We start from the raw sequence: 8,462 nt of genomic DNA, 5'->3' as shown, positions 1-8,462 counted from the left end.
GAAGCTTTAAAAAATGTATAAATAAATAAAAATCTGTACCTATCATACACTGCCTGATTTTCTGCTAAATTGGAAAATCGGCAAAAAACTGGCCAAAACACAGAGTGCCACTGATTTTCAAGAACTAGCATCAATGCATCTACAATGCAAATTGAGCCAAAAATTTGTGCAAAAGTCATGTAGTGCATCCTGGTCTTTCGCTAACCCTGTTGAGAATTCCAAGCCTTGTTCAAGTGAAAAACCAACTAGGATCGGTTTCTCAGAACGGTTTTGCATGATGGTTGAAAGGTTGCTTCAGATACCAAAAAACAAAGTATATATTTAAAAAAATCAATTCCAAAGCACAGACTTCACAAAATTCAACACATCTCCTGAAATTTGCAAACTGCTTTATTTGTTTGTTTATTATACTTGAATTTCAAAGAGTTTTGCATAAATTCCTTACAGTTTTGCTTAACACATTTTATCATATGCAAATATACTGAATTTCCCTCTTACAATCAACAGATAAACTATGACCAAAAGTGTACAGATTCTGTGTAGGCCTAGTTAGAACTTTGCTCAGCCATGCTTGATAACAGTTATATCATCACCAGTCGCATGCAAACACATGTAATGTTTAATAGTCACATTATACTTTCAGTAACACTGTGTAAAAGTTGCATATTTTAAACATTCATCTGAGGTGCTTGCACTGCCTGAGGGACGAGTCGAAATTATGTTCTTGTTCTCATAATGGACAACATGCCTCAGAAGAAGAACATGAAGACAGGCCAGTTTCACACATGAAACTCGTTAAACTGCCAAACCACCTTTTTTCCAGTAAATGCACACGTCTCTCCATCTTTTTATTGGGAATTTTTAACAAATGCACCAACTTTATAAGGGATTGCTCACCAAAAAACTGAAAACTCGTATTATTTACTCACCCTCATGTCGTCCATATGACTTTCATCTGCATATGGAACACAAAAGTAAATATCATCTGGTTGGGTGAATTCAATTCATCTAGTAGTTAAATGTTTGGATGTGTCTTATAAAGAACATAAAAAACAGTTAGTCATAAATCAGTGACCTTGAAGAGGGTTGCAACAGTGGCTCCTTATGAACGAACCCCACACACATATGCACAATCTATCAATCTCAGTTGGGATTGGTCAGCATAATCATCTGTCAGTGTCCTAATGGCCTCTCCCTCACGTCAAGATGATGAAAGTGCCGGGTGGACGAGGGATAGCTTTGGAAAAAAGAGTGTGTTAGGCTTCAGCTCGGTTCCCTTCCTCATTAACCTCAGTGATGGTCTGACAGACAGCTGTCGCGATGTAGAAGAAGAACGGCTGGGTGGAAGAATGACAAAGAAGAGATCGAGAGAGCGGGCAAAGAGCAATGAGAGACACAGCAGATGAAATCAGCCAGAGAAAGATTGAATAAGTGACACGTCATTAGCTTCACAAAAAGATCTAGATGAAAAGTTCAGGTCAAACTCAACCGACTAATCCCAGAGGCTGCTCTTTCATAACTCACTTAACGAGTTCTCAATCATGCTTCATTCGAGTTTCAAACATCTCATGATGTTCTTGAAAGAAAAAAATGAATTAGAAACAATTTTTTTGAGTGGTCCTCGTGAGTTGTCAGGGTGTCCCTATGTTTGCTAAGATGCTCTGACTGGTTTTAGTGTGTTGCTGCAATATGTTGTGGTTGTTTACGGTCCCAGTACAGTCCAAAGATTGCATCTGAATGGTATTCTGAATTAAAATTACACTTTTAATAACCTATGGTTCCATAAGGAACCTTTAACATCTATGAAACCTTTTCATTGCAAAAAAAATTGAAAAAGAAAAAGGTTAATTATAGTGAAAAAAAAGTTCTTCACATTATTAAAATATTCTTTACACAGTAAAGTTAAGACTACTCTGTGCCTGCTCAAAATAAATTAAAATTCAATTGTTTTTTTTTTTTCAACTATTGGGTCACAATGCAAATACATGGAAGATACAAAGTTAGATGCACTGAATACAACCAAACACACTCTTAAAAATAACTTCTTTATTGGCATTCAACTGGACAAAATGTTCTTGAAAGTGAAAAAAGGTTCTTTAGACTGTAAAAATGTTACAGAAGAAAAAAAAAGCTCTTTTTTAAAAAAACTACACTGAAAGGTTCTTTGAGAAACCAAAAAAAACAAATGGTTCTCCTGTGGCATCCCTGTGAAAACCCACTTTTGGAACCTTTATTAGCACAGTAAAATAAAGAACTTTAAAGCAGGGAGAAAATATTTTCTTCATGTCAATAACTGTGCGTCCAATAAAACACATTTTTGCCCAAATTCTTAATTATTTAAAGGACTGTTTTGTTTATTGCAGTAAAACTGTTAACAATAAATGATAAACAATATTCTTATTGTGTTGGGTCGCCACTGGATGCCCAAAGTAAAATCTTGGTCCGAAGCAAAACCAGATGGGAACCACTGATGTAGGAGAAACAATTGAGATATAAAATAGATCCAGGGCCAGTCCACTGAGGGTTTGGCGTGAGTGAGTTTCACTGCACACGGTTTGAGACATCTAAGCCGTGGTCCTAATCACTCTGAAGTGTGTGTAAGTAAGTGGGCATCCATGGGCACGGGGTGGGCTGTGACAGTCTGGCCACCTCACGGTAATGAGAGTCAGGAAGAGGGTGATCAGAGACGAGGAATCACATCATTAGGACCACTTTCCCTTGCAGTCAAGAGCCAGAGAGAGAAAGAGACAGAGACAGAGCAGTCAGTCACTCCACTGAACAGATCAAACTCTAATGAGCCTGTCTCTTTGTTCAGCGCCAAGACCTCTGATGCACTCCTGCCACACACACACATAGACAGAGTAAAGGCAGAAAGACATATACTCAAAAAACTGTCTATACATGAAGAGACTCCCTGTGCATCTTTATTTGTCAGAGACTCTAAGCTATGGCAGATTAAGGAATAATGGCTCTGTTCCAAAACCTACTGAGCTGCTTTTGTAGGCAGCATTTGAGCATTATAAGTGTGTTCCTGAGGCAAAGTCTGTTCTGAAAAGTTGCCAGTAATATTATGCTGCCTCTTTGGCCTGATTCTAAAGTATGTGCTTTACTTTCACCAGTGAAGTATGTACTTTTAGTCCATATCGCAAGTAGGCATTTGTTTTGAAAAAAGTCTTTTATGCTCACCAATGCTGCATTTGTTTGTTCAAAAACACAGTAAAACAGTGAAATATTAGAAATGTAAAAAGCTACGTATTGTATATTTTCATATATTTGCATATGAACTGCATAAAAATGCAGTTCATACAGACAATGTTGACAAAGTTTTGAATACCTCTTACATAATGATAATGTTTATAATTTCTGCATTAAAATTCAGAATCTTAAAGTAAAAAAAAAATATGTCTGAATGATAATCATCAAGAGGTTATAATAAAGGGCAAAAAATTAATGATTTATTAAATTAAATCATTTATTAAATGTTGAATTAAAACGAAGCTGAATTTTCGGCATCATTACTCTAGTCTTCAGTGTTACATGATGCTTCAGAAATCATTCTAAAATGCTGATTTGCTGCTTAAGAAACATTTCTGATTATTATCAGTGTTGAAAACAGTTGCTGCTTTATTTTTGTGGAGACTGTGATACTTTTCAGGATTTTTTCATGAATAGAGAATTCAAAAGCACACCATTTAAGTAAAAATCTTTTGTAATTACATTTTTTTCCTGTCAGTTTTGATCAATTTAACGCATCTTCATAATGGCAGTATATGCTTTTGAAACTTTTATCAAAATCGACCTACATTGCATTACAACACAACTGATCAAGCTGCATTCCCTGTGAATTTAACATGTGATCTTTGCAATGCTAGTGCTTTACTGTTTGAGCTGCAGAAATCACTGGCAGTGTATTCGGCATGGAAAGCCGAGTAATTTTGGGTTTTTTTGTCTCTAAAATGTCCTGCCTGTCAAAAGCATATAGTCTTCTGATGCACCTGAAATGCTACAAAATAAATCTCTGTTTAAAGCATTTTCTTCTGGCAGATGTGCTTATCCAAAGCGACTTACAGTGCTTTCAAGGTATACATTTTATCATTATGTGAATTCCCAGAGAAGCATCATGTTTTATCAACTGAGCAGCAGGTCTGTACTCACTGCTATCAAAAATACTACTCCATTTTGTCCAGACTTCATCAGTGTACAGTTCACTGCATGAGTACAGCGTGTTTCTCTCTATGTGCCTTCTCCTTGAAAGTGTGTTTTGTTCATATTACCAGTAAAGGCCATCACTTCATTTCTGAGCCTCTCATCTGCCTCTGCCGGCAGTGAGATGTGAAGAGGCACTTTTGACACCTCTACCCCATCTGTGCTTCCACAAAAAAGCCTACTGAATAAGTTCTTTTCAGATTGCATTTGCTCTCAGCCTGTTTATCTCCCCATCGCCCGCCGTCCAGGGGAAACCCCACTCTTATCTGAGCCAAGAGAGAGACAAAAAAACATGTGCACTTTGAGAGAAAGAGACTGAGAAGGAAAAGTAGTCTCAGATCTTGTTACCTCTACGCAGAAGTGAGGAAGACAGGCGGCTGAAATATACATCTCTTGATGTCTCACTAATGGACTCCCTCCTCTTTTGTTTCACTACTATCATTCAGCTTTGCTCTGCGGACCAGAAGCTTGCCAGACTCCTCAAGAGCCCCACTGAGCATTTACTGTGAAAATGCAAACCACTGTATGTATTATACCTGAGCTGGTGATCTTCTATGACTTATAAAACCTTCACAGTCTGTGGTTTTCACGTGTGGGTGTGTTTCAATGCGAAATGAATGGCTAAGATGACTAGGTGACACATACAGGAGTTAAAGCATGTCCAAAACAATCTGGCATGGCACCTTTCAAAATCAAAATCTAATAACATACCCTGAAACACAAAAAAAAAATCTTCAAAATCACAAATTTTTCGAAATTAAGATTTATACATCATCTGAAAGCTGAATAAATAAGCTTTCCATTGATGTATGGTTTGTTAGGATAGAACAATATAGATACAACTATTTGAAAATCTGGAATCTGAGGGTGCAAAAAAATCTAAATATTGTGAAAATCATCTTTAAAGTTGTCCAAGTTCTTAGCAATTCATATTACTAATCAAAAATTAAGTTTTAATATATTTACAGTAAGAATTTTACAACATATCTTCATGGAACATGATCTTTACTTAATATCCTAATGATTTTTGGCATAAAATAAAAATCAATAATTTTGACCCATACAATGTATTTTTGGCTATTGCTACAAATATACCCCAGCGACTTAAGACTGCTTTTGTGCTCCAGGGTCACATATAAAAAAGTCTTAAACAAGTGTACTTGCTCAGAAATAATAATAATAAAAAAGAATAATAATAAATAATTACATTTGAAAAATGTATAAAATTAAAAAATATTAATATTAAAATGTAAAAAGGGCAGGTCAAACCAACATGAAATTGCACCTTTATTATTAAAATGAAATAAAATAATGAAATAAAATTTAAAAAGTCTTAAGTGTACTTGCTCAAAAACAAAACGAAAAAAAAAAAACTAAAATTACAACTGAAAAAATAAATAAAAAAATAATTGTCCAAAAATAAAATAAAATAATATAAAATATTCTTAAACAGGTGTACTTGCTCAAAAAAAATTAAAAAATAATTAACATTAAAAAATGTAATAAAATTAAAAAATATATTAATAATAAAATGAAAATAAAAGTTCTCAAAAAAGCACGCTGAAAAATCTGAAATGGCACCTTAATAATAATAATAATAATAATAATAATAATAATAATAATAATAATAATAATAATAATAATAATAAATAGGGTACTTGCTTTTCACCTTTAGTGGCAGTGGTTCAAAACCTGCAAAAAACTTTTTGTGTTTGTTTTCCAGCAAAGTATATCTGTTCTTGGCTACACATAGCACACTGTGGACTGTTAATAGTCAAAAATCCAGCTATGACAGAGAACCTGTATGAAACGATTTCATACACCTATTCAAAAAAAAAAATCCTTTTTATGCCTAATTGGTTGAAATCATAGACAGCAAACTTATATATGCCAAAATGACAAGTGCATTAGCAACTACAGTGCAGGGAAGGTTATGTTTACTGGCAATCAAACTGCAAATAAAAATGTGAATCAGCAAACCAATGCTAACGACTTAATGAAGAGCTGTAAGTGCTTCCTGAATTAATTTGCATAATAAGGGGCAAATGAGGACAGCATAAAAGGTCCAATCATATTATCTTTACACTTATTATAATCTACATCCCTCAGGGGTAATAGACCAGTTGACTTACACACCACCTCTATGAATTTACACAGTTCACCTTTTTAGTTCATAAACATAAAGAAAAACTTGTTTACAGTAATATATTTATACAGGAAGTCCATGAGGTGATCATGCCAGAGGGTTTCAGATTAGAAATAGGGAGCATGTGCTTGTTTTAAAGCATTTAATATTATATTTGTTTTCATGGAGGGTAAACTTCTGGTTACGCTTTATCAATGTAATTCTTGGGGGAAACGCAGAATTTAGCTCTACTGTAAACTCCATGTGTTAAAGTTGCTACCAAGATGACATCACCATAATCTGAACAATTTAAATTTTCAAGTTGCTTTACACTTCGGGTTTGTGTAAACTATAACTTTAAACCTTGATTTCCATTGTAAGTGCATTACAGTAAACATTTTTTGGTTGTTTTGTCAAACTAAAAGTACATTTTGAGTCATCCAACACTAGAATTAAGTCTTGATTAGCAGTTAGGACACAAGAATAGAGTGATGGGAGTATAGAATAGAGTATTAGATTTTATTTAAGTAAAATGTTATGATATTTAGTTGACTAAAACTACATTCAGATTACTAAAATATGACTAAACCTAAATGCCATTTTAGTCAAAAGACTATGACTAAAACTAAATCAAATATTGCTGTCGAAATTAACACTGGTTTGTTCGCTGGCTTCCACAGCTGAAATACACTGTGTTTCCCGCCAAGGGTTTTGAAATCCTATTGGGTAAACTGGCAGTGGGCGGAATCACACAGACCAAAATAAAAAGTCATTCAGACACAGAATGCACATTTCGTTGCTTTTCTGAGAAACAAGTATGTGAATTTAGCATGTTTCCTAAATATCTGCAATCATAGTATAGTATTTTTATGCTGTAGTACAGTAAAAAAAAAAAAAAAAAAAAAAAAAAAAATTAATTCAGACACTTTAACCAAAAACTCATTTTGGTACGATGGAACCGGAAGCCAAAATGTCAGCTAATTTCCAGGTTTTGGCCTTCAAAAAAATGTCATCACTGCAGCACTCTATGCCAGAAGAAAAAAAAGAGATGATACTGAGATCTACAGTATGTGCACATCTGATTTCCACAGGTATGCATTTAAAAAAGCATCAACTGTGCTAAAAAAACAACTCAACCAATGTGAAACCCGCAGCACCCAAATAAACTGACAGCTTCTACCTCACTCTCTACTAAGCATCTACAGCAGAGTGTGTTTGACCTCAAATCCCCAGAATGCTACTGTATATACATGTACTGTACATGACAGTTCACGTGAACATTTAATGGAGACATAAGTATTTACTCCATTGCATTATACATGCATTAGGATTTCCATATGAACACTGTGTGTTTTAAACAGAATACTAAAATGTGTAAACCCCATGAAAGCTATATAACATTAAAATGACATTTCGGATCTGATGGAATAATAGAATTAATCACATACACTTAATTTTCCTGTAGTAGGCTACATCTATGTGCAAAGCATTAAATATGCTGTTTCTGTTTGATCAAATTCCTGGTTTTCTGCACACAATCTGTGAGTTTGAGTGTGTGTGAAGAAGCATCTCCTCACGCAGAGTAATCTGCATAAATTTCAGCCCCCTCAGCACTGCACTTGTGATTCGAACAGAAATTCAATTAATGTATTTTTTTTCTCTCCCTCATATAAAATTGCTTAATAACAAACAACAATAATGACACCATATCAGCGAGTGCTGAGAGGAAGGACAGAGAGTGGGCATTAAAGCACCATCTTTGATGCCTCGTTAATGTTATGACAGTGTAGAGGATCGTTAGGCCTGCAGTAGGCGTTTACATTTATTAATCTTACAGGACATGAAATTTTATTTGCCCAAATTAACCACTTCTGCAATGGGTCTCAGGGGAAAATATTAAAGATGAAATGAATTAAAAATTAGTTTTGTGATTCTTAGTCCATGTCTGTTAGCTTTGAGGTTAATCTATATGCTATTGCACACCTTTTAATAAAAGTAAGTTTTGGAACATGTGCATGATTTAAATGTACAATATTTACATCAGTATTACAAAATACTGATGACTCACATGCTGTCAGAATGAGAGTCCAAACAGCTGATAAAAACATCACAATAATCCACACCACTCCAG

The sequence above is a fragment of the Cyprinus carpio genome, chromosome A18, assembly GCF_018340385.1.
Source record: "Cyprinus carpio isolate SPL01 chromosome A18, ASM1834038v1, whole genome shotgun sequence".
Taxonomy (NCBI): Eukaryota; Metazoa; Chordata; class Actinopteri; order Cypriniformes; family Cyprinidae; genus Cyprinus; species Cyprinus carpio.
The sequence above is the reverse complement of the archived record's forward strand: the minus strand, read 5'-3'. Positions refer to the sequence as shown.